Source organism: Crinia signifera, chromosome 4 (assembly GCF_055691185.1).
Source record: "Crinia signifera chromosome 4, ASM5569118v1, whole genome shotgun sequence".
Lineage (NCBI taxonomy): Eukaryota > Metazoa > Chordata > Amphibia > Anura > Myobatrachidae > Crinia > Crinia signifera.
Genome location: NC_139220.1, coordinates 245,056,564 through 245,081,814, shown reverse-complemented (window position 1 = coordinate 245,081,814; position 25,251 = coordinate 245,056,564). Strand labels below are relative to the sequence as shown.

Here is a 25,251-nt window from a genome sequence, read left to right as displayed (position 1 = left end):
AAAGTAATTCCTTGTCAATGTCAATTCAAGCAACTGCATAAAGATGGATAGATCAGGACCTGTGTAATGTACGTTGTTGGAGAGGAATCTTCTGATCGATTCGATTCCTGCCATTTGCGGGATACTCGTGTACAAACTGGACACGTCAATTGTACACAAAAGTACCTGTTTATGCAATGATGACCACGTCTGTAATTTAAGGAGGAAGGCTGTCGTGTCCTTAAGGAATCTGGGGTGCATCTGTATTAACGGCTGCAAAAAATGATCGAGATATTTTGAAATGTCATAGTATAGTGAATCACGTGCCGCTATGATAGGCCTTCCAGGTGGATTGATAGCATCCTTGTGCATTTTTGGGATAGTATATAATGCAGGTATTTTAGGATGTTCTTTTTGTAGGGCCTCACTCACTGTGCTGGTAATGAGTTGGTTACTCACGGCATTGGCAAGGATGGTGTCAATCTCTTTTTTGAAACCGACAGTGGGATCTGTATGCAGCTTCCTGTAGATTTTTTCATCTGACAGCTGTCTGTTGATTTCCGTAATGTACACCTGTAGATCCTGTACCACGATTCCTCCACCCTTATCAGAAGGGCGTATAATGATGTCCTTACAATCTCCCAAATCCTTCAACGCTTTGCGCTCGGGGATGGATAAATTGTTTTTGGTGGAGTGACTGTAATGGTTACTATTGTCAATCACTAGATTCATGTGTTCTGTAAAACACTTGATGTTTCTGTTACCTGTCGTGGGGGTGAATGTCGACTTCTTCCGTACTGCCGACACTTGTTGTGTAGCTGGATTGACAATTCCAAAATGTTCTCGAAGTTTCAAACGGCGATCAAATTTAAACAAGTCGATTTTGTCTTGGAACCGGTTAGCGTGATGAGTGGGGACAAAAGATAAGCCTAAATTTAACACTTTTCTCTCTTCTGGGGAAAGTGTCCTCGTAGATAAGTTGAAGACTACGTCGTCACATTCTGTCGGTTTCTTCGCCTCCCTTGCCCACTGACCTCCGCGCCGGGAGCGGGCTCGTGTCGGAGGTCCAGCGTTGCCCGGGTAGCAACCCCTAAAGGGGGACGTTTGGAATTGGTTGGGCGGGCACATTCAGCTTCACTCGAGGATGCTGCCCCACTGGAGTTTTCTGTGTCTAGTTGATATCGGCGTTGTTTTCTAAATTTTGGGCGACGGTCCCGCTGGGGGCCCTTGTTATATGCCCAGCTGTAGACCTTTTGTTCACTATAATCACGGTTGACAGTCTCAAATTTTGATTGCTTGAACTGAATCAAGTCCGTCTTGTATTTGTCGACTTGTTTGCTTATGTTGGCAAGCCAATCTTGTGTAGTGTCACTTTTAATTTTAGCAATGTGTTCTTTTTCAAATGCCTTTATTTTGTCGATTGTCTCATTCAGTTCTCTGCGAGATTCTTCAATTACTAAGAGAATCAAATCAAAAGAGCAGCGATTCAGCACCGCTGCCCACTTGCGGCAGAAATCCGCGTTATAGCGGCCGATAGTCGGAGTGTTGCGTATACGGAAGCCGCGGGGAATTTTTTTCTCCCTAAAGTAATCAGAAAGTGACACTCCGTGCAAGAAAAAGTCTGTCTCCCGTTTTTTCAAACGAATGAGCTGTGCAGTGAGTTGTTGCAAAGACTCTTCTCCTGCGGTAGTTTTCAAATTATCTGTAAATAGGATACCTTCGGCTTCAGTATCTGTGTGTGTTAAAACCTCACCCAGAGGTAACACTACATCGAATAAACCTGCCGGTTCACCTGTAGTCGACATTCCCCTCTGCGCTGTCCAGTGTTGACAGGCTGTGTCAAAGTGAGAAAAAAGTGCACAAAAACAATGGTCCTGTAACTAGTACTTAAAGTTCAAATGGAGGTGCCTTGACAATGATGTGTAAACATCCAATGCAAGTGTCCAAAGGTGTCCGGCACTCTTAGTGTAGGATACAGCTGGCTCCGGTGCGCATCCAAAGAAACAATATGTAAGTCCAATGTAGGGATGTCACTCAGAGACTGACAATGAGACAATAATAATGACCCAGAAACAGTTTTCACGGCCAACGTTTCAGGGAGCTACCCCTTTTATCAAGACCTGAAAAACTGTAGCAAACATAGTGATATATATAACAAAAAGACAAGACTTACAATTAACGTGCACCCAGCACCAGCCACGCATCACGTCCAGGGTCCGGTGACGTCACATACGCGCGACTGCACTGACTGCCGGACAACCCCCGGGGGGCGTGGCTATCACCCGATGTTTAGATCGTTGCCATGAGAACCAAGTCCACGCTGCTACGGCTTACACCTACCCGCTGGGAGAAGTCCAGAAAGCTGTCAAAGTCACGCTGACGGCCGGATTCCTTTCGGGGTGCAGGGGAACATGGTGACATAGTAACAACATCTGTGAAAATAAGTGAATGAAGAACATGTTAAAAAGCAGTAGGGAATGCCTGTACATATTATATAACAAAACGCTGGAAATGAGACAAAAAGCAAAAAACACGGGCAGCACATTCTGAGACATGAACACAGTTAAGAACATGGTGATCAACATATTATGATCACTATAACGCATCGTGTAAGATGAACTGGAGCGGACCTGCAAAGAAATGGGTTAAACAGACAAAGGGGAACCTGCGTTGAGTGATTTTAAAGAAAGGATGTATATGACAGCATCTCATTGAGTCCTTTGGGATAAACTGTTTGTAAGGTGAAAATCCAGAATGCTTCCCTCTGGAGCAGAATGCGGTCTCTGTCGCCGCCTCTTCTATTCGGTGGTACCCAATCTATCATCTTGAATTTGATGTTAGAGATGCTGTGTTTAAATTCCTTATAATGGCGAGCTACTGGCTGATCAGCTGCTCGACCCTCAACTGCCGCTCGAATGTGGGATCTATGAAGCGCTAGTCTTTCCTTTATTTGGCGTGTGGTCTTGCCTATGTATAGCAAGCCGCACGGACATTTTATTTGATATACCACGAAGCGGCTGGTGCAGGTCAAGGGAAACTTGATGGTATATTGTTTGCCTGTATGTGGGTGGCTAAATCTATCTCCGGTTTCCATGGTGCTACATGTCGTGCACCCTGTGCACCTATAATTGCCCGGTTTTCGGGTAAGGAAATGGCTAGGTCTACTCACTGACATGTCCGTGACATCATTGTGGACTACCACATTCTTGATATTCTTACTCCTTCGATATGAGGGAAGAATCCTAGTGTCTTTGAGGGAGGGTAGCGCAGGATCTTGTGTCACGATGGGCCATATCGCTTTCGCTTTTTGCATGAACGAAGAGCTGGTGGTAGTGAACTCTTGGGTCCATACAATGGACTGCTTCACAGATTGATCCCTTTTGGCTGTTAGAGCTTGCTGTCTGGGTATGGCTAGGGCTTTAGCTCTGGCCTGCATCAAAGATTTTTTGTTGTACCCCCGTTTAAGAAATTTCAGCAACATGCTGTGCATTTGCTTCTCAGTATCTTCGGGGTTACTGCAAATCCGTCTGACTCGTAAAAACTGTGAATAAGGTAAAGACCTTTTCAATGACTCAGGGTGATGACTCCTTCCCTGCAGGAGTGTATTTCTATCAGTCGGTTTATAAAACATGGAACTGGATAGTAAGCCTCCTGAGTCCTGTGTGACTTCTACATCCAAATAGTGTACAGTGTTGTAACTGCACTCATGGGTAAGCTTAATAGGACAGTCCATGCTATTGATATTATTGATGACCGATATGAATTCTTCCTGAGTCCCCGACCATAACAAAAACACGTCATCTATGTAGCGAGTGTATCCTACAATCTTTGATGAAATGCATGGATCTGTGAAAAAGAAATTATTCTCCACCTCAAACATATATACATTGGCAAAGCTCGGGGCTACGCAAGAACCCATCGCACACCCCGAGCTTTGTATGTATATCTCCCCATTGAAAAGAAAGTAATTCCTTGTCAATGTCAATTCAAGCAACTGCATAAAGATGGATAGATCAGGACCTGTGTAATGTACGTTGTTGGAGAGGAATCTTCTGATCGATTCGATTCCTGCCATTTGCGGGATACTCGTGTACAAACTGGACACGTCAATTGTACACAAAAGTACCTGTTTATGCAATGATGACCACGTCTGTAATTTAAGGAGGAAGGCTGTCGTGTCCTTAAGGAATCTGGGGTGCATCTGTATTAACGGCTGCAAAAAATGATCGAGATATTTTGAAATGTCATAGTATAGTGAATCACGTGCCGCTATGATAGGCCTTCCAGGTGGATTGATAGCATCCTTGTGCATTTTTGGGATAGTATATAATGCAGGTATTTTAGGATGTTCTTTTTGTAGGGCCTCACTCACTGTGCTGGTAATGAGTTGGTTACTCACGGCATTGGCAAGGATGGTGTCAATCTCTTTTTTGAAACCGACAGTGGGATCTGTATGCAGCTTCCTGTAGATTTTTTCATCTGACAGCTGTCTGTTGATTTCCGTAATGTACACCTGTAGATCCTGTACCACGATTCCTCCACCCTTATCAGAAGGGCGTATAATGATGTCCTTACAATCTCCCAAATCCTTCAACGCTTTGCGCTCGGGGATGGATAAATTGTTTTTGGTGGAGTGACTGTAATGGTTACTATTGTCAATCACTAGATTCATGTGTTCTGTAAAACACTTGATGTTTCTGTTACCTGTCGTGGGTAGGTGTAAGCCGTAGCAGCGTGGACTTGGTTCTCATGGCAACGATCTAAACATCGGGTGATAGCCACGCCCCCCGGGGGTTGTCCGGCAGTCAGTGCAGTCGCGCGTATGTGACGTCACCGGACCCTGGACGTGATGCGTGGCTGGTGCTGGGTGCACGTTAATTGTAAGTCTTGTCTTTTTGTTATATATATCACTATGTTTGCTACAGTTTTTCAGGTCTTGATAAAAGGGGTAGCTCCCTGAAACGTTGGCCGTAAAAACTGTTTCTGGGTCATTATTATTGTCTCATTGTCAGTCTCTGAGTGACATCCCTACATTGGACTTACATATTGTTTCTTTGGATGCGCACCGGAGCCAGCTGTATCCTACACTAAGAGTGCCGGACACCTTTGGACACTTGCATTGGATGTTTACACATCATTGTCAAGGCACCTCCATTTGAACTTTAAGTACTAGTTACAGGACCATTGTTTTTGTGCACTTTTTTCTCACTTTGACACAGCCTGTCAACACTGGACAGCGCAGAGGGGAATGTCGACTACAGGTGAACCGGCAGGTTTATTCGATGTAGTGTTACCTCTGGGTGAGGTTTTAACACACACAGATACTGAAGCCGAAGGTATCCTATTTACAGATAATTTTGAAAACTACCGCAGGAGAAGAGTCTTTGCAACAACTCACTGCACAGCTCATTCGTTTGAAAAAACGGGAGACAGACTTTTTCTTGCACGGAGTGTCACTTTCTGATTACTTTAGGGAGAAAAAAATTCCCGCGGCTTCCGTATACGCAACACTCCGACTATCGGCCGCTATAACGCGGATTTCTGCCGCAAGTGGGCAGCGGTGCTGAATCGCTGCTCTTTTGATTTGATTCTCTTAGTAATTGAAGAATCTCGCAGAGAACTGAATGAGACAATCGACAAAATAAAGGCATTTGAAAAAGAACACATTGCTAAAATTAAAAGTGACACTACACAAGATTGGCTTGCCAACATAAGCAAACAAGTCGACAAATACAAGACGGACTTGATTCAGTTCAAGCAATCAAAATTTGAGACTGTCAACCGTGATTATAGTGAACAAAAGGTCTACAGCTGGGCATATAACAAGGGCCCCCAGCGGGACCGTCGCCCAAAATTTAGAAAACAACGCCGATATCAACTAGACACAGAAAACTCCAGTGGGGCAGCATCCTCGAGTGAAGCTGAATGTGCCCGCCCAACCAATTCCAAACGTCCCCCTTTAGGGGTTGCTACCCGGGCAACGCTGGACCTCCGACACGAGCCCGCTCCCGGCGCGGAGGTCAGTGGGCAAGGGAGGCGAAGAAACCGACAGAATGTGACGACGTAGTCTTCAACTTATCTACGAGGACACTTTCCCCAGAAGAGAGAAAAGTGTTAAATTTAGGCTTATCTTTTGTCCCCACTCATCACGCTAACCGGTTCCAAGACAAAATCGACTTGTTTAAATTTGATCGCCGTTTGAAACTTCGAGAACATTTTGGAATTGTCAATCCAGCTACACAACAAGTGTCGGCAGTACGGAAGAAGTCGACATTCACCCCCACGACAGGTAACAGAAACATCAAGTGTTTTACAGAACACATGAATCTAGTGATTGACAATAGTAACCATTACAGTCACTCCACCAAAAACAATTTATCCATCCCCGAGCGCAAAGCGTTGAAGGATTTGGGAGATTGTAAGGACATCATTATACGCCCTTCTGATAAGGGTGGAGGAATCGTGGTACAGGATCTACAGGTGTACATTACGGAAATCAACAGACAGCTGTCAGATGAAAAAATCTACAGGAAGCTGCATACAGATCCCACTGTCGGTTTCAAAAAAGAGATTGACACCATCCTTGCCAATGCCGTGAGTAACCAACTCATTACCAGCACAGTGAGTGAGGCCCTACAAAAAGAACATCCTAAAATACCTGCATTATATACTATCCCAAAAATGCACAAGGATGCTATCAATCCACCTGGAAGGCCTATCATAGCGGCACGTGATTCACTATACTATGACATTTCAAAATATCTCGATCATTTTTTGCAGCCGTTAATACAGATGCACCCCAGATTCCTTAAGGACACGACAGCCTTCCTCCTTAAATTACAGACGTGGTCATCATTGCATAAACAGGTACTTTTGTGTACAATTGACGTGTCCAGTTTGTACACGAGTATCCCGCAAATGGCAGGAATCGAATCGATCAGAAGATTCCTCTCCAACAACGTACATTACACAGGTCCTGATCTATCCATCTTTATGCAGTTGCTTGAATTGACATTGACAAGGAATTACTTTCTTTTCAATGGGGAGATATACATACAAAGCTCGGGGTGTGCGATGGGTTCTTGCGTAGCCCCGAGCTTTGCCAATGTATATATGTTTGAGGTGGAGAATAATTTCTTTTTCACAGATCCATGCATTTCATCAAAGATTGTAGGATACACTCGCTACATAGATGACGTGTTTTTGTTATGGTCGGGGACTCAGGAAGAATTCATATCGGTCATCAATAATATCAATAGCATGGACTGTCCTATTAAGCTTACCCATGAGTGCAGTTACAACACTGTACACTATTTGGATGTAGAAGTCACACAGGACTCAGGAGGCTTACTATCCAGTTCCATGTTTTATAAACCGACTGATAGAAATACACTCCTGCAGGGAAGGAGTCATCACCCTGAGTCATTGAAAAGGTCTTTACCTTATTCACAGTTTTTACGAGTCAGACGGATTTGCAGTAACCCCGAAGATACTGAGAAGCAAATGCACAGCATGTTGCTGAAATTTCTTAAACGGGGGTACAACAAAAAATCTTTGATGCAGGCCAGAGCTAAAGCCCTAGCCATACCCAGACAGCAAGCTCTAACAGCCAAAAGGGATCAATCTGTGAAGCAGTCCATTGTATGGACCCAAGAGTTCACTACCACCAGCTCTTCGTTCATGCAAAAAGCGAAAGCGATATGGCCCATCGTGACACAAGATCCTGCGCTACCCTCCCTCAAAGACACTAGGATTCTTCCCTCATATCGAAGGAGTAAGAATATCAAGAATGTGGTAGTCCACAATGATGTCACGGACATGTCAGTGAGTAGACCTAGCCATTTCCTTACCCGAAAACCGGGCAATTATAGGTGCACAGGGTGCACGACATGTAGCACCATGGAAACCGGAGATAGATTTAGCCACCCACATACAGGCAAACAATATACCATCAAGTTTCCCTTGACCTGCACCAGCCGCTTCGTGGTATATCAAATAAAATGTCCGTGCGGCTTGCTATACATAGGCAAGACCACACGCCAAATAAAGGAAAGACTAGCGCTTCATAGATCCCACATTCGAGCGGCAGTTGAGGGTCGAGCAGCTGATCAGCCAGTAGCTCGCCATTATAAGGAATTTAAACACAGCATCTCTAACATCAAATTCAAGATGATAGATTGGGTACCACCGAATAGAAGAGGCGGCGACAGAGACCGCATTCTGCTCCAGAGGGAAGCATTCTGGATTTTCACCTTACAAACAGTTTATCCCAAAGGACTCAATGAGATGCTGTCATATACATCCTTTCTTTAAAATCACTCAACGCAGGTTCCCCTTTGTCTGTTTAACCCATTTCTTTGCAGGTCCGCTCCAGTTCATCTTACACGATGCGTTATAGTGATCATAATATGTTGATCACCATGTTCTTAACTGTGTTCATGTCTCAGAATGTGCTGCCCGTGTTTTTTGCTTTTTGTCTCATTTCCAGCGTTTTGTTATATAATATGTACAGGCATTCCCTACTGCTTTTTAACATGTTCTTCATTCACTTATTTTCACAGATGTTGTTACTATGTCACCATGTTCCCCTGCACCCCGAAAGGAATCCGGCCGTCAGCGTGACTTTGACAGCTTTCTGGACTTCTCCCAGCGGGTAGGTGTAAGCCGTAGCAGCGTGGACTTGGTTCTCATGGCAACGATCTAAACATCGGGTGATAGCCACGCCCCCCGGGGGTTGTCCGGCAGTCAGTGCAGTCGCGCGTATGTGACGTCACCGGACCCTGGACGTGATGCGTGGCTGGTGCTGGGTGCACGTTAATTGTAAGTCTTGTCTTTTTGTTATATATATCACTATGTTTGCTACAGTTTTTCAGGTCTTGATATATATATATATATATATATATATATATATATATATATATATATATATATATATATATAGGGGAGTGAGAAAGGGTGCTTCATAGTGCATTGAAAGAGTGCATTTATTGGATAAGTTAAAAAATAAGCTTCCAGGTACAGGATAGATGTTACTCAAAGCAAACACTGTGGGCTGGTTACCACACAGCATATACACAGAATACCAGGCAAGTCAGCTCATGCGTATCCTGGATCAGAGCAGGCGGACCATTCCTTGTAAACCATCAGATGCTGGCATGCGCTGCAGCAGGGATCTGGATGATTAAAATATATATATATATATATATTTTAAAGCTGACTTAAGTGTAATTTCTTTATATACTGTAAACCAGCTGAGAGCCTTTATACAAAGTTGGATATAAATTTATTTCCAACACAACAGTGTCCATAGCGCCCAGAATTACAGTAAATGGAATATATTCCATATATACAAACAAAATAGAATTTAAACATTTTAACATATTTGTTTAGATAGATAAAACTTGTACATATAACGTCTCCTTGTGGCTGCAGTAAGTCTTGATGTATACAGTTGACTGTAATCACAGATGTAGCATACTCAACGCGTTTCTTCTTATGCAAAATACTTCATCAGGGGTAAAAAATTATGATCTCTTGAAAACGGCTGTCTGAATAATCAGAGTATTTAGGATCTTCAATATAGGGAATTAAATCATATATTTACTAACTATGAGTTTCATTACTTCTGAAGCTAGAACCTTAATGACTTTCCTTTGATATTTTTGTATGTAAATATATATATACATATAGATAGATAGATAGATAGATAGAATTCCTTTATTCGTCTCACAATCGAGAAATTTGCAATTGTTACAGCAAGGTTCAAGTACACATAAGCGTAATAGCATAATAATAAGAACACACGTGATAAGATAAGATCCAAACAATGTAACTCAAGAATTTAAGAACATGCAGGTCTTCTTCAGAACATGACAGTTGTACATTCTAATTGCAGCAGGAAGATTTCTCTCCGTTGAGCATCAAAGGTGAAGCAACCTATCACTGAAAGTGCTACACAGATCCATCAAAACATTTTTGAGAGGGTGTGAAGCATTATCCAATAATGATGTTATCTTGCTAATCATTCTCCTCTCACCCACAATCTCTACAGAATCTAATGGCATTCCTAGGACAGAACTGGCCTTCCTTACCAGTCTGTTTAGTCTCTTATTGTCAGCTGTTGAAACACTGCTGCCCCGGCAGACCACTCCGTAGAATATGGCCGATGCCACCACAGAGTCAAATAAGGTCTTCAGGAGCGCTCCCTGCACTCCAAATTACCTCAGTCTCCTCAGCAGATAAAGGCCCTTATTCTGGTTGGTGCGGCCGGAGCCGCACACGGTGCTCCGGCCGCACAAACCAATCCCCGCCCACGAGACGGATCGGCACGGCCGTCCGTACACGGACGGCTGGCGATCCGCATAAAAATGGTGGAGGCGTACGCCTCCACCATGGTGGGAGCTGCCCCCTGCATTCGATGGTCGTCGACCATCGAAGGCAGGTCCGCACGCCCCAGCAGCTCCCGCAAGCTGAGACCACACGGACAATCGTCCGTGTGCTAGCTTGTATGGGGGCTGAGAGCTGACATCCGGCGACGTCAGCTTTCCGCCCCCATGAGTTGCGTCATACCCTCATTACCATGCATACGCCCCGCGTTTGCATGGGAACGCCCATGAAACGCGGGGCGTACACATAGGGAAATGAGGGTATGAAGCCCCTCACGCCCCTATACGCCCCCTTTGCGGCGGACGAAATACGTCTGCGGCGAAGGGGGCTGCACATGCGCAGATTGACCTCTGCGCATGTGCAGAATAAAAACATCGGCGGTACGGCCGCACGCGGGCCGTACCGTCCGAACCAGAATAAGGGCCAAAGTCTACTCTGCCACTTCCTATACAGAGCAGCAGCATTATCAGACCAGTCAAGTTAATTGTTAAAGTGAAAACCCAGATACTTGTAAGTTCCTATGATCTCAATATCCATTCCCTGAATGATCACTGGAGTTGGGGGGGGTATGCTGACGTTTCCTGAAATCAACTACCAGCTCCCTAATTTTCCTCGTATTAAGTTGAAGATGGTTCCCCACACACCAAGTAGCAAAGTTCTCCACAAGTTCTCTGTATTCCCCATTGTCCCCATCTACAATGGTGCCAAAACTGTTCCCTGCGGCGCCCCTGTACTACAGATAATAGTATCGGACTGGCACTCCTTGGTCCTCACATACTGTGGACGGTTTGTAAGGTAGTCCAGGATCCAGGTGATATATTATGAGATGATATATTAGATATATACTGTATATCCCTCAGGGTATCTCTTGATGGGTCGCCTTCAGTTATTTTGTAAGGCTTCTCTACTGATAGTTTTTGTATGTGGGCAATTGGGGACAAGAGAATACTGTATTGGCGAAAATACAACTCCACCTCCCTTATATCGTGGGATTTAGAATAGGATAAAGAATGGTTCCCAGTCCTAAAGAAAAACGTGTGTGTCCTCCAATGTGTCCAGCTCACAAGTGACATTTGGGATACCCTGGAGGATAGATATATATATATATATATATATATATATATATATATATATATATATATATATATAAAAAGATAGACAAGCGGCACCCGGAGGCTGTTTCAATAAATCAACGCAGTCAGAGCTGGATCCAGCTCTGACTGCGTTGATTTATTGAAACAGCCTCCGGGTGCCGCTTGTCTATCTTTTTATCTCTGGATACCGCGGTATCTCCCAGCTTGGCACCGGAGCACTATCGTTTGGTGTTTGGATGTGCTGCCCCATCTGTACTTTATATATATATATATATATATATATATATATATACTGTATATACTGTACTTACATACAAAAATATCAAAGGAAAGTCATTAAGGTTCTAACTTCAGAAGTAATGAAACTCATAGTTAGGAAATCTACATGATTTAATTCCCTATATTGAAGATTCTAAATACTCTCATTATTCATACAGACGTTTTCAAGAGATCATCATTTTTTACCCCTGATAAAGTCTTTTGCATAAGACGAAACGTGTTGGGTATGCTACATCTGTGATTACAAACAACTGTATACATCAAGACTTACTCCAGCCACAAGGAGACGTTATATGTACAAGTTTTATCCATCTAAATAAATATTTTAAAATGTTTCAATTCTATTTTTTTTCTCTATTCTCGATGTATGTGAGCTTATATTGCTTAGTAAATTTGTTACATTTTATGTACTAACTGGTGCGCTTTTTCTTGTTCTTTTGCAATACATATATATATATATATATATATATATATATATATATATGCACACACACACACAGTAGTATATATATATATATATATATTTGAGTGTATACCGATCAGTGTATGTATGTTTTATATTTTGTATTTGAGTATTAAATTGATAATTAATTTTAATATTGTGTTATTGGCTATATTGATTACTTGGTTTCTAGTGCTGTTTATACATTTCTCTTGTTTTTCTACATTTGGATTGAGTAGTCCCATTTAAGCAGAAGCTCAAGTCAGCGCTCAATATATTTCTGTTTTTCAAGTTTTAGTAAGGTCAGACTTAAGCCGGCCATACATTTATTGCCAGTTTGGGCTGGTTGGAACAAAAATCTGGTAATAGACGAGAGCAAAGAACAGTTATTTATTTATTATTATTACGTTTCTTATATAGTGCATACATATTCCGCAGCACTTTACATGTCGAAAAACCCATGTCGACCTTTGACTGTCGACCTAACCAATGTCGACCTAACGCATGCGTCGACCTAGACACCTGTCGACCATGTCGACGTTCCAGTATGTTGGCCCTAACGGTGTCGACCTAATGACTGTCAACCATCTTGATATGCTAAGATTCCCCATCGCTGACATATTCTACAATTCTGCAAACAGCATCGCATATACCATCAGGTCCAAAGAGTAGCTTTTAAAATATAAGGTGAAATAAATATGTTGCCTTAATCTATGCAATACATTACAAATTGGACTACACAATATTCTAAAAAAATATATTTTTGTAAAAACATTTTTGTTTTTAATGCCTCAAAAACATTGATGTTTCCTGTTGTATGTATAAAATACATACATATAATTATTTTTGTCTGCAAATCCATCCCTCAGTGGAGGACAGTATAAACTAATTAATTTCCTTATTAATAGCTATTCTTAGCGTTGCAGCCAATCTGGTCGCCATAGTTACAGTGATTAGCAAAGGCTAAATGATCAAGTCAGTCTAAAGGGAGGAGAGACATTCTGTCCCTCAACATAGAGTAACCAAGGTCAGCAGGTACATATAATCCTCTCAGCCCAGTCCTTGATTATCGGAAGCTACAAAGAAGCAGGGACTCTGGCAGCTGGCTGCCAAATAAACTCCACACCTGTCTCAAGTTGCTATCCCTTAGGCTTACAGTGATATAACTGCACTTTAAACCCATGCTAATGTGAAGGGAACATCTGTTTTCCTTATATACAAAATCATTTTGGTGTGGTTCTATTGTTCAAATTCATTTTGGCACCTCCATCTGCTTCTATTTTTATCATTCCCAATATGGAAATTTGATACATCTTCACACTGGATTTCTAATATTCAGACTCGAAGCAAATGCTTCATTAGCTAGTCTGCTACCTTGTGGTTGCCTCTGTGTTTGTGCATGTGTGAGAGAGAAAGAGATGTAGTTTCACTAGCTGATAACAGATGGCAGAGTTTTGGAGACACACAAATGGACACTATCCATATATAAATATAATAGGTTGCATTTGTAGAGAGTACAGAGAGTCATGCTAATCTTGACTTCATCATTTCATCTTACATTGTAACATCTTTTTCATTGTACAGTAACATAGTGTTCCCGCTAGGCTGTTTTAGCGGGGCGCTGCGCCCTGCCCGATTTTTAAAGGGCAAAATGCGCCCTGCCCCTCTCGCAGCGCCCCGCTAAAACAGCCTCACGGGGAAGCCCAGCGTCGCCGTAGATGGCGATGCCTGGCACTTCCCCGGCAGCACAGTGGCTTCGGAGGGGCCGGGCCCGTCCCCTTTGATGAAGGTGGCGGCCGGGCCCGCCACCTTTGATGACGTCGGTGGCCCGGGCATGCCCCTTTCATGACGTTGGCGGCGGCCCGGGCACGCCCCCAGCTGTGACGTCAGCGTGCCCGGTCCGCCCCCCAGCGCCCTGCCCGCTGTCACTCCTAGAGTGAACACTAGTAACACATGTTTTTTTTTAAGCTGTGAAGTGATTTAGTCATGGTTGAAACACTGGTTGAGATTTATTTGTTTAGTATCAGAGCATGATTACCCCCCCCCCCCCCCCCCCCCAACTCATTTATCATAAGAGCAGCATAAAAACAAGTTTTAGTAAACTTGCGCCCCTCAGTACTAACTGGGAACTAGGTCTAGATGGCCTAATAGATGATCTGGTGATAATTACAGTAAATAAGCCAGACATTCTGTTCTGTAATGTAGAACCAGCAAAATTAGTAAGTAAGTAAGTAAGTTTTATTTATATAGCGCACTTTCTCCAACAGGACTCAAGGCGCTTTACAGACATTAAAAATAACAATGCACACACTGTACTGCAATACAAAGGGTTATCAGTACAAGGAACAGGCAACAATGGCAGTACAAATGTACATCACACATACAGATATGCACAAGACGCATTCTAATAAGGGACACGGACATGGGGAACATATTTACCGAGCTGTGCAGTACCCAGGCAGCCATTCAGCGGTGCCACATGGTGATTGCACAGCCAGTAACAGTACTGATATATATAAACTAGATGTACTCTAATGAGGGACACAGACATGGGGAACATATAATTACTGAGCTGTGCAGCACTCAGGCAGCGGCACCACATGGTGATTGCACAGCCAGCTAGGTAGCCAGTAACAGTACTGATATATATACTAGATGTACTCTAATGAGGGAATGAGGGAAATTAGCTGATCAATTTAAAATGTTAGCAGATGGGGGTACGCAGGGGTGGCCAATCTCTTGGTAGTGTGATTAATTAAAAATGTTAGCAGATGGGGATAAGCAGGGGTGGCCAATCTCTTGGTAGTGTGATGAATTCCCCACCACACATGTAGATAGACAGACAGTTGTCTCTGTATGGAAAGGTGGACACAACGGAATCAATATGTATTATAAAGGTGCGTACACACGGGGGAGATATATTGCTAGCAATATATTGCTCAGTGTCTCCTTTTCATCAGCGCAGAGGTAATCAGCTGGTCGCAGGAGCAAGCTCCTGCGACCAGCGATTAGAGCGGGGCTGGAAATGGGAGCGCGCACCCGGCGATTTATCGCCGGGGCACACTCCCATCACTGGCAATATGGTCGCCAGCGACAATATTCCCAGCGATATCAGCCCCTATCGCAGCCGTTTACACGGCTTAACAGGTTAAAAGGAAAGAACACAAAAGTTACAAAAGTAGAAAATATATATGGCCATGTCCATTACAGATATAATGATGTAGAAGGCCAAAAAACTGCTGAGAGGTGCATTAATCACAGGAGGGCTGCAGAGTGTAGACCACTCCATTGTCTGGCTGCATCAACAGTGGAGTGGTTGGTATAGATCACAATACTTAAGCTGTGTACACACGGGGGCGATAGGGGCTGAAATCGCTGGAAATATGGTCGCTGAGCGACCATATTGCCCGCAATGGGAGTGTGCACCGGCGATATATCGCCGGGTGCGTGCTCCAGTTTTCTCCCCCGTAGTGATCACCGGTCGCAGGACCATGCTCCTGCGACCAGCTGATTTCCACTGCCGGGCTCCCCCAGCAGTTTATTTTTCATCACGGGGCTTAAAGGAGTCATGAAACAGGAGATAGCACAATGGACCTTATTCTAGTTCACTCTTTTTGACAAAATCCTTCTTAGATGGACAAAACCATGTGCACTGCAGGGGGGCAGATGTAAAATGTGCAGAGAGAGTAACTTTGTTTCTGTGCAGGGTAAATACTGGCTGCTTTATTTTTACACTGCAATATAGATCTCACTGTGAAGTAAAACCCCACTCAAATCTAATTCTCTCTGCACAAGTAACATCTGCCCCACCTGCAGTGCACATGGTTTTGTCCATCTAAGAAGGATTTTGTGAGAAAGAGTGAACTAGAATAAGGCCCAATATGAGCTATGTACCCATACCCAAAATAAGGTCCTATTTATTGGTTATGGAAACAGGAGTTTTCCAAAAACGCTAAGTGTTGATATTGCTGATGAATATGACTTTTGTGGACAACACGTGTGATGAAAGGTAATTTCCTAGTCGTTTACAATGGCATTCACTTGTAACTTGATGTCCTCTACTTTCTATATACAGGTTGATTATCCCTTATCCAAAATAATCGGGACCAGAAGAATTTTGCATAACGGATTATTCTGTATTTTGGAATATTTTTATATTTGAATGAGATATCTTGAGGCATCTTGCATTTATGATGTATAAGCACATCAAACACATGAAATACACACACATATATTTTATTTGTGCATGAAACAAGGTTTTAAAACACAAAACAAAGTTTGTGTACAATCTCAGACACATAATTTGAATGCCAAGCAATAATGTCCTTGCACATATTTAGTGCCAGTTACATGTTATTTCCCCTGTAGTGTCAGTTACAAATGTACCCAGTAGGTTTTTAGCAACAAATAAAAAATAAAATCACATTTTGGAGACCGTGGTTTTCAGAAAAATGTGGATAACAGATATTTGGATAAGGGATACCCAACCTGTAGTTACTGTAGATCTTAGATCCTTTAGAAACATTTTGCCTTAAGCTCCGTACACACAGTGGAGATTTATTGCTGAGCAATATATTGCTCAGTTTCTACTTTTCATCAGCGACCAGAGATGGTCGCTGATGAGAAGGAACCTCTGCCGGGCGGTGCCACAGAGGTAATCAGCTGGTCGATTCAGCGATTAGAATGGGGCTGAAAACAGGAGCGCGCACCTGGCGATTTATCGCCGGGGCACACTCCCATCACTGGCAATATGGTCGCCAGCGATTTCAGCCCCTATCGCCCCCGTGTGTACACAGCTTTACAGTGCTTTGTTTGATTCAAAGGAACCCCAAGCATACAAACCCAGGCGGAGGAACCGCTGGAGGAGGGTAAGGTGGGCCCATGAAAAGAAGACTTCCATTGGGGAAAAAACAGAAGACTCATTTGGATGTTGGTAAAAGTATATAAAAAATGTTTACATTCTTGCTTACATCTGCTATTGATATTTTTATGTCATGGCTATTAGTATAGTCCTGCGATGAGTCTGTGCTGGCCCAGGCCATTCATATTGATGTGAGTTAATACAGGGGCATATTTATCACAGCCTGTATCTCGGATGTGGATGTGAGTGATTACTTAAAAAATATAGAGAGTGTGCTTTTGCATGCGCTGCCACCTACCCTCCCCTAGCACCTCCATAACAATCAGGTGACCGGTAATTTGGAGAGCTGATCACTGTGCTCCCTCTTTGTGACCCGGTCATTTGATCTGTGTTGTGAATTGAGGCCAGCCGGGAGTTTCTCGGTTGATAAAACAGATGTGATGGCCAGAGTCAAAGAGAATAAGCAAAGCAATCAGCTCAGGGTCCCCTATATTGAGGGAATTTTTTTGTTTCCACTGTGATCAGACTGTGGTTTATCAGACAGGCATAAAAAAATAAGATACTTGTGTATTATCACGGCGCCCATCACATACCGTATTTAGTGGTCTGCAATGGTATGCGATATTCATGTGAAATTAACCGGAATGTACAATTAAATATTGCATACCATCGCATGCCAGCAAATGGCATGCAATGCAATTTTTAATTGTACAAGCACCCTGATGGGTGCTTACAATGTTAAATGCACCCCCATTGTCAACGCAACCCCCACTATCAACGCCAACCCAAAGCGTGGCGAGCGCAGCGAGCCCTCGAGGGGCGGCAGTACGCGTCCTCCGACCTTTTCATACCCCCACTATCCACCTCGGCGTGGAGTTGAAGTTAGATAGTGTGGTGAGCACAGCGAGCCACCGAGCCCGAAGCGTGGCGTGCGGAATACATGTAAAGTAATCCGCACCCGCTTGCCATGCTTTGGGCTTGCCACACTATCTAAAATCAACTCCACGCCGATGTGGATAGTGGGGGTATGAAAAGGTCGGAGGACACGTACCGCCGCCCCTCGCCATGCTGGCGTTGAAAGTGGGGGTGGCGTTGAAAATGGGGGTACATTTAACATTGTAAGCACCCATCAGGGTGCTTGTGCAATAAAAAATTGCATCGCATGCCGCTAGTATTTATAGGCGCGAGTAAAAGAATATGGTGTGTGATTATTTTTAATGCGCCCTTAACAGCAGCCTAATCTCAAAAAATCCTTACTGGTTCAATCAGCCAGTATATTGAACAGAAATCGATACAGGAATGGAGATCTAGAATAAAAGGCACTCAGGTGGTTATATCGAAAACAAATTCCTTTTAATAGATAAATAAAAAATTGTACTAAAGTCCACATACAAAAAAACACTGTATATTCATGAATGTGTTAAAAAAGACGTCTGAATAAAAAAAAAAATATTCCAATCCCAATGTGAGCATATGCTTAGCTTCATGAAAAAGTTGGTGACCACGTCCACCTACTGCCACCAACGCGTTTTGATCTACGATGAGATCTTTGTCAAGGCTTGACAAAGATATCATCGTAGATCAAAACGCATTGATTGGCAGTAGGTGGACTTGGTCACCAACTTTTTCATCTAACAGAGGATCTCTGATATCTTAAGTGACGTGTATGCTCAGCTGTTCCCTTACATTGAAGACGTCTCGACACGGACGCACACTGCCCAACTGAAAGCCGCTATCACTGCTGTTCACGGCAAGGACAACGTGCAAACGGTTTGGCTTTAACAATAGCCTTACAGCACCATCAGCGGCATCACTGCACAATCCGGAGATCTGTTTGGTATATATACCCACATTTAAAATCTTATTGAGGAGACGCTCACTGTTAAACTGGAACCGGTTCCACGGCTGCGGCGGCAGGGACGGATCCTATCTGGGCTTGTGGATACTAACAGCTTAACATCAGCGCTACAGAAGCCGGGGACCAGGAGACAGGAGTAGAGGTACTTATAAATATTCAATATTCCTACCCCATTCTCCTTATATCCTTATATGAAGCTAAGTATATGCTCACATTGGAATTGGAATATTATTTTTTTATCCAGACGTCTTTTTTTAACACATTGATGAATATACAGTGTTTTTATGTATGTAGACTTAAGTACAATTTTTTATTTATCTATTAAAAGGAATTTGTTTTCCATATATCCACCTGAGCGCCTTTTATTCAGGCCTGTATCAGTATTTATAGGCGTTTAGGGACTGATCCTCCTTGAGCAGGATAACATTGTATCGAAACACACTGGAGAGGAGTAAAGGGACAGTTTGGATTTGGACCCACACGTGATGCCCACCAGGGACGCCTGTTGATTTTACATAAGTCTGTACCTTTTTGGTCCACCATATTGGAGACCAAGGAATAGGGTGACCGTCTTATCCCCACCTGTATTATCACTTGCTTTTACTAGCAAGTATAAAAAAATCACACTTAAGGTGCCCATACACAAGAATGATTTGGGATGATTTCACCCAATCCAAGAAATCGGCCAAAATCGGATGCATTTGACATCCCATCAGACCCAATGCGCATCGGGTCGGACCCTACAGATTGAACCTGCTGCATATAAAATCTATCATATTGGACCTAATCTGTGGCACATATTTAGCACCCACAATGTATTTGGTACAATCCGTAGGTGTATGCCAGCAGTGAAGCACTGCTGGCAAACACCTATCTGCAGGGGCAGACAGCAGTAAGCGGTGAGGCGGGCAGCAGAATTAAAAAAAATACTTTCAGAAGACTGGCTGGCCGCTGATTGGCTGAGAGAATTTTTTTTTAATTCTGCTGCCGCTTACATGCTATTTATCGTATGTAAAAATGGCACAGAGTGCCAAATTATCAGTGAGCTTCCCAGGGAACTGCCGGGGGAGCTCAAGGGGAATTTGGACCAACTTGTCCTTTAGACAAGTCGGATTAGTGTATGGAGGCCTTTAAGGGGTGTTAACGCGGTGTGATTTTGTTTGCAACTCGATTCGATTAGGATTGAATCGAACGGCAAGCAAAATGCATTAAATTTGGACTATATAGTACAGATATACTATATAGTCTTGCCTGCACAGTCTATTTTTCTATTCGATTCTGATGCCGCTGATCAGGATCAAATCAGCATCAAATGCAGCTGAAAACCGCTCGATGTCCATTTGATTTCCGTTCAATTTTGCTTATATAAGCAAAATCGAATAGAAGGATAGACCAAATTGAACCTTGCGTGCACATGGACATAACCTGCTTTACTGCACTTTGTATTTTGATGTATAGTTTATAAATACTACTGTAAAAAATAATAGTATTTGTCCATTGTATGTTTGCACAATTGCATTGTGTTTTTTAAAAAAAACACAAAAAAACACGCAGTTCCATATAAAAAATATTATTATAGTAGGGATTTAAAGACCACGGCAGTTAGTTACTTTAAAAACTTTATTTAAATTAAAACATAAATATCTTGACAATCTATACACGCGTATAAAAAAAATACAGTATTGCATATGGATATAGATCAACTCTGCCTTTTAAAAGATGTAAACTTTACATAATCTGTCAAAAGTATCACCTTTGGCATCTGAATTCATACAATGACAAACATTTTTCTATCTCCCTAATGGAGAATACAGACTTAAACAGCTAAAAAACACATAAGGGCAATATTATGAGACTAGAAAACGTACTGTATAAAAGGTTTATTTGAAATGCTTTTAATAAAAATATATGTTTGGCTATATCACGCCCACACAGAAAGATTTCACCTTCAGAAGACAAAGACGCATGAATACACCGAAAGAATCAGTTAAATTTCGAGGCTGAAAAGGCATTAGATGGGAAACAAGGATGTTATAGGAAATGCTGTTCAGAAAATGGGATTTCTCCTTAGTACTAAGTATATTTGTCATTTAAAGAAACTTCTGTACTTCATTTTACATTACTTACACAAATACAAAACTATACAAGGTTATTCCACATTCCGCTATACAGCTTTTATCTCTGCATTTCATTTTAAGGCCTTCAGTTGCATTGTTGAGAAATGTTCATTACTTTTATGGGAATTAATGTACTATAAGGTCTTTTACATTTTCTACTTGGACAGTACAAAGAGAAAAGGAAAAAAAAAACACATGGCAAAATAATATTTTATCTACAAGTTTTTTTTCCGCCATGCTACCAATGGCACTCAAGGCATAAACCAGCAGGAAATAGGTTGGCATAGACATAGGCGGATACCCATGCAATGATTATGCTACCCATAAACAGTGGTCATATATTCAAAATGGAGGCATGCAATGTGAGGACACAGTCATGTGGTGCCCTGAAGGATAACTTCTTTATACACAGATGGATTTAGGTCTCGCCCATGATGTGGTTGGCAGAGAGGCGATGCAAGCAAGCTCAAAACAGGGAGACTTATTATAAAGTAGCAAATCTGGTCACTAAGGTCAATAACTCAGACTCCATGTGTAGTTCTATTTAATCTATGATCACTTTAGTTTTTGTATGTGTAATAAACTAGAACACTTAACAAAGGGATCAATGATCCTAATGCCACACAAGCTAGAGTTCCATTCACTGTGCACTACATGGATTGCTCTAACATATGTGCCAGACACCTAATTAAGAGACGGTAGAACATTTGGTACTAGTGTATTATCACGGCGCCCACTACGGCATTTGCGTAGTGGGCTATTCACGGTAGTGAAATCGCATCGCATGCCAATATTGTATGGCATGCGATTTTCTTATATAATGTATTCACTGCTCTGTGTCAGTGAATCCATTGAAAAGATAGGGTGCGATTAAAAAAAAAATGTATGTGATGAGATATCGGTTCTGATTGAACCTATAATGATGCCATTTAATGTCCTATACCATTAAATGACATATCATGACATTTATTTAGGCCCCCCACCTCCCCCACTATCCACGTCATCCCTAAGCATGGCAAGCGCAGCTGTATGCGTCCGCCCGACCTTTTCATACCCCCACTATCCACGTCGGCGTGGAGTTGATTTTATATAGTGTGGCGAGCGCAGTGAGCCACCGAGCCCGAAGCGTGGCGAGCGGACGCGTAATACATGTAACATAATACGCGTGCGCTCACCACGCTTCGGGCTCGGTGGCTCGCCACACTATATAAAATCAACTCCACGCCGACGTGGGGGTATGAAAAGGTCGGGCGGACACGTACCACTGCGCTCACCACGCTTTGGGATCACGTCGATACTGGGGGGGGGGGGGGCCTTTATAAATGACATTATATGTTATTTAAATGGTATAGTACATTAAATGCCATTATAAGTGTAAAAATCGCATTGCATGCCATACCATAACGGCATGCGATGCAATGCGATTTTACTACGTTTGTGTACATAGTAAAATCGGGCGCCGTGATAATACACAAGTACCGAACATTTAAATAAAAGCAAGGATGTGCCCCATTTATCAGCCATGCCCTCACTAAAGGGGTTATGTCCTACTTACATCTGTAAACTAAATTTACCACGGTCAGTTATTGACATAAATGAGGACACAATGCTGCTTTTCTGGCTTCAATGTAGCCTTACGGGCACATGCATATGCTCAGACTGGTGTTTGCACATAAGCTTAATATAGAAGCCTGTCGCTAGACTGCGGGCAAGACAGATGTGTAGAATGTAGCATATATAATGTTCAGACATATTCTCCAGTTAAAAAGGTGACTTAAAAGGGATGTATTAAATACCAGCCATATGTCAGATGCTTTCTCAACAATAAATGTTTGCATTCTGATGTAAGTATACATTTGCTGTGTGACTACGTTACTGTAACAGTTCCTCACGCCAGTAGGTGTAAATCCTGACTTTAAACACAGGAAAATACGTACTGTAGTTCACTGCCAATAGGGAGCTGTTCTGCTTACATTTCTATTGGCTAACCTACTGTATTCATCTATGTTTAAGAGACTATAAAGGGTATGATAAAGTAAAATATGTACATTGATGTAATATAATGCACTACTAATGGACAGAAATGAAAACATAAAAACGTGATTTTTCTAGATTATCTGTTTTAATCTAGGTTAAGTTGTTTCTCAAGCACACGTACAGTATGCAGGATGGAACCTTATTTTTGAGTTATGGATTTTATGTATCAAAAGGTAAAGAACTGAAGATTGACCCAATTACCTTTTATTGCCTTTGATTACACTCTCATTACCAATATCAATTTACTCCAATCTGAAAATATGCATGATGACAAATGGGGGAATTTAAATCATCCGGCCGTGTGCAATGTGCGGTTTTTTTTGGAAGGGCGCATTACGCAAGCCCCACCACATGCAAGTGCATCACTCCAAAGAGTGCTGTAGTTCTTTACTACTGTTAATTGAATTTTCCATGGAACAGGGATTTTATTTGTAGCAGTACTTCACCGCTGTAAATAGGTTTGCTGGGGGCTATCCTATTAGCCCTGATACGCACAGTTATCGGGTACTAGATTTTGGGTGCCTCAGACAGATGCCTGGACCTGGGATAACACATGGGATCGGGGCCTTATCACCGATCCCATGTGTTTTTACCCAATCACAGGTAGATTTTCAACCGATAAAAACGGTCGCTAATTGGATACCGTGATAATGACGGACGGGTCATTTAGCACGATATCCAAGCATTTTTATTGATAGAAACGGCATCAGGATTATTAGGATATCACCCATAGTGTGCAAAATCATGACAAGCATTGCATATTCTTCATGCAGTAATGTATATATGGTCAGGTGACCTCGCCAAGCCTTTATTCTGGCAAAATATCAAATTATAAATGATTCATGAATAGCACTATTTGTAGGTGGAGCAATGCAAGTTACATATAGCAGACTTAAAGTATAGCGTTAACAAAAATAAAAAATAACCCCTTATATTTTGGTCAAAATAATTGAGAAAATATTGTTCCGGCTTTACAAGCACTGTATGAAGGTCAGTACTGAACATTCATCTAGTATGTGTGTAACTGTTGCTTAATGTTGTAATATTTAAAATGCATTACACTGACAATGCGGTTTATTATGCAACACGGTGAATGAAACCTACTGTAAAAATGTTTTTGTGACAAAGCGGTTTTATGGGAGTGAAGGAAATAAAATCCAATATAATGTTAAGCTTTTAGTATCAGCACTTGACACATGTTACAAGAGGTGTTACATATTCATGAAATATAACAAACAATAGATAAGCACCTCTTTAACATATTACTACAAACTTTTAGCCTTGGTTTATACTGTAATACTCCCTATGAGCCTTTCAAGCATAAAACATGGAGGGAAAGTCTTTCAGTGTATAGAGAACACTACTACAAGTATAGTCATGGTGGGAGTTAATGAGCTACTACCTACAACCAATATTTCAGATGATCCAATAATTTTGAAGGTTCACAGCTTAACATGATTAAAACATTTTCAAATAATAATGGTGAGGATAAATATATTTATACTTTATTCTATACAATATACCTCAAGCATAATGGGCCCTTTAAATAATGCTAACCCAAGTTCAACAACAATTTATTTTGCCATGTGATCATGCAAGTCTAACTTTAGGACAGGGGTTCCCAACCAGTGTCATCAAAGCACATTAACAGTCCATGTCTAAACGACACCCATACTTGAGCACAGGTGACCATTAGAACTGGATCTAACTGTATGTGATTAGGGAAGCCAATCCCGGGGCATTTTTTCAATCCCGGGATTCGGGATTGAAAAATGCTCAATCCCGGGATTCCCGGGATCCCGGGATTGGCTTTCCCAATAAAAAGACTGCCCCAAAATTACTCACATTTTGAGGGGTTGCTGGGTGGGGGACGGGTCGTCAATGCCGCTGGGTGCGGGCTGGCGAGTTGGCTGGGTGGGCGGGTGGATGCGCTGGCTGGCTGGCTGGGCGGGCGGTCGAGCGGGTGGACGCGTTGGCTGTCTGGGTGGGTGCGCTGGCTGGGCGGGCGGTGCGGCATTACAATGCCGGGCGCGACCTCTTTCTGCGCAGCGTGACCTCTGATCTCACGCTGAGAGGTCACGCTGCGCAGTGCTGCCGGGAGAAGTCGGGCAGCGTCTGAGCAATGCTCAGACGCTGCCCGGCATTAGACTGCGCGCATGCGCAGTCTAATCCCGAAATCCCGGGATTGGAAACTCCAA

General features: G+C 42.5%; 1 protein-coding gene across 1 annotated transcript in view; it reads right to left on the bottom strand.

Annotated features, from left to right (window-relative positions):
- DET1 (DET1 partner of COP1 E3 ubiquitin ligase) overlaps positions 1 to 25,251 on the bottom strand; it is a 155,538-nt gene that overhangs the window by 37,439 nt on the left and 92,848 nt on the right. The window lies entirely within an intron of this gene.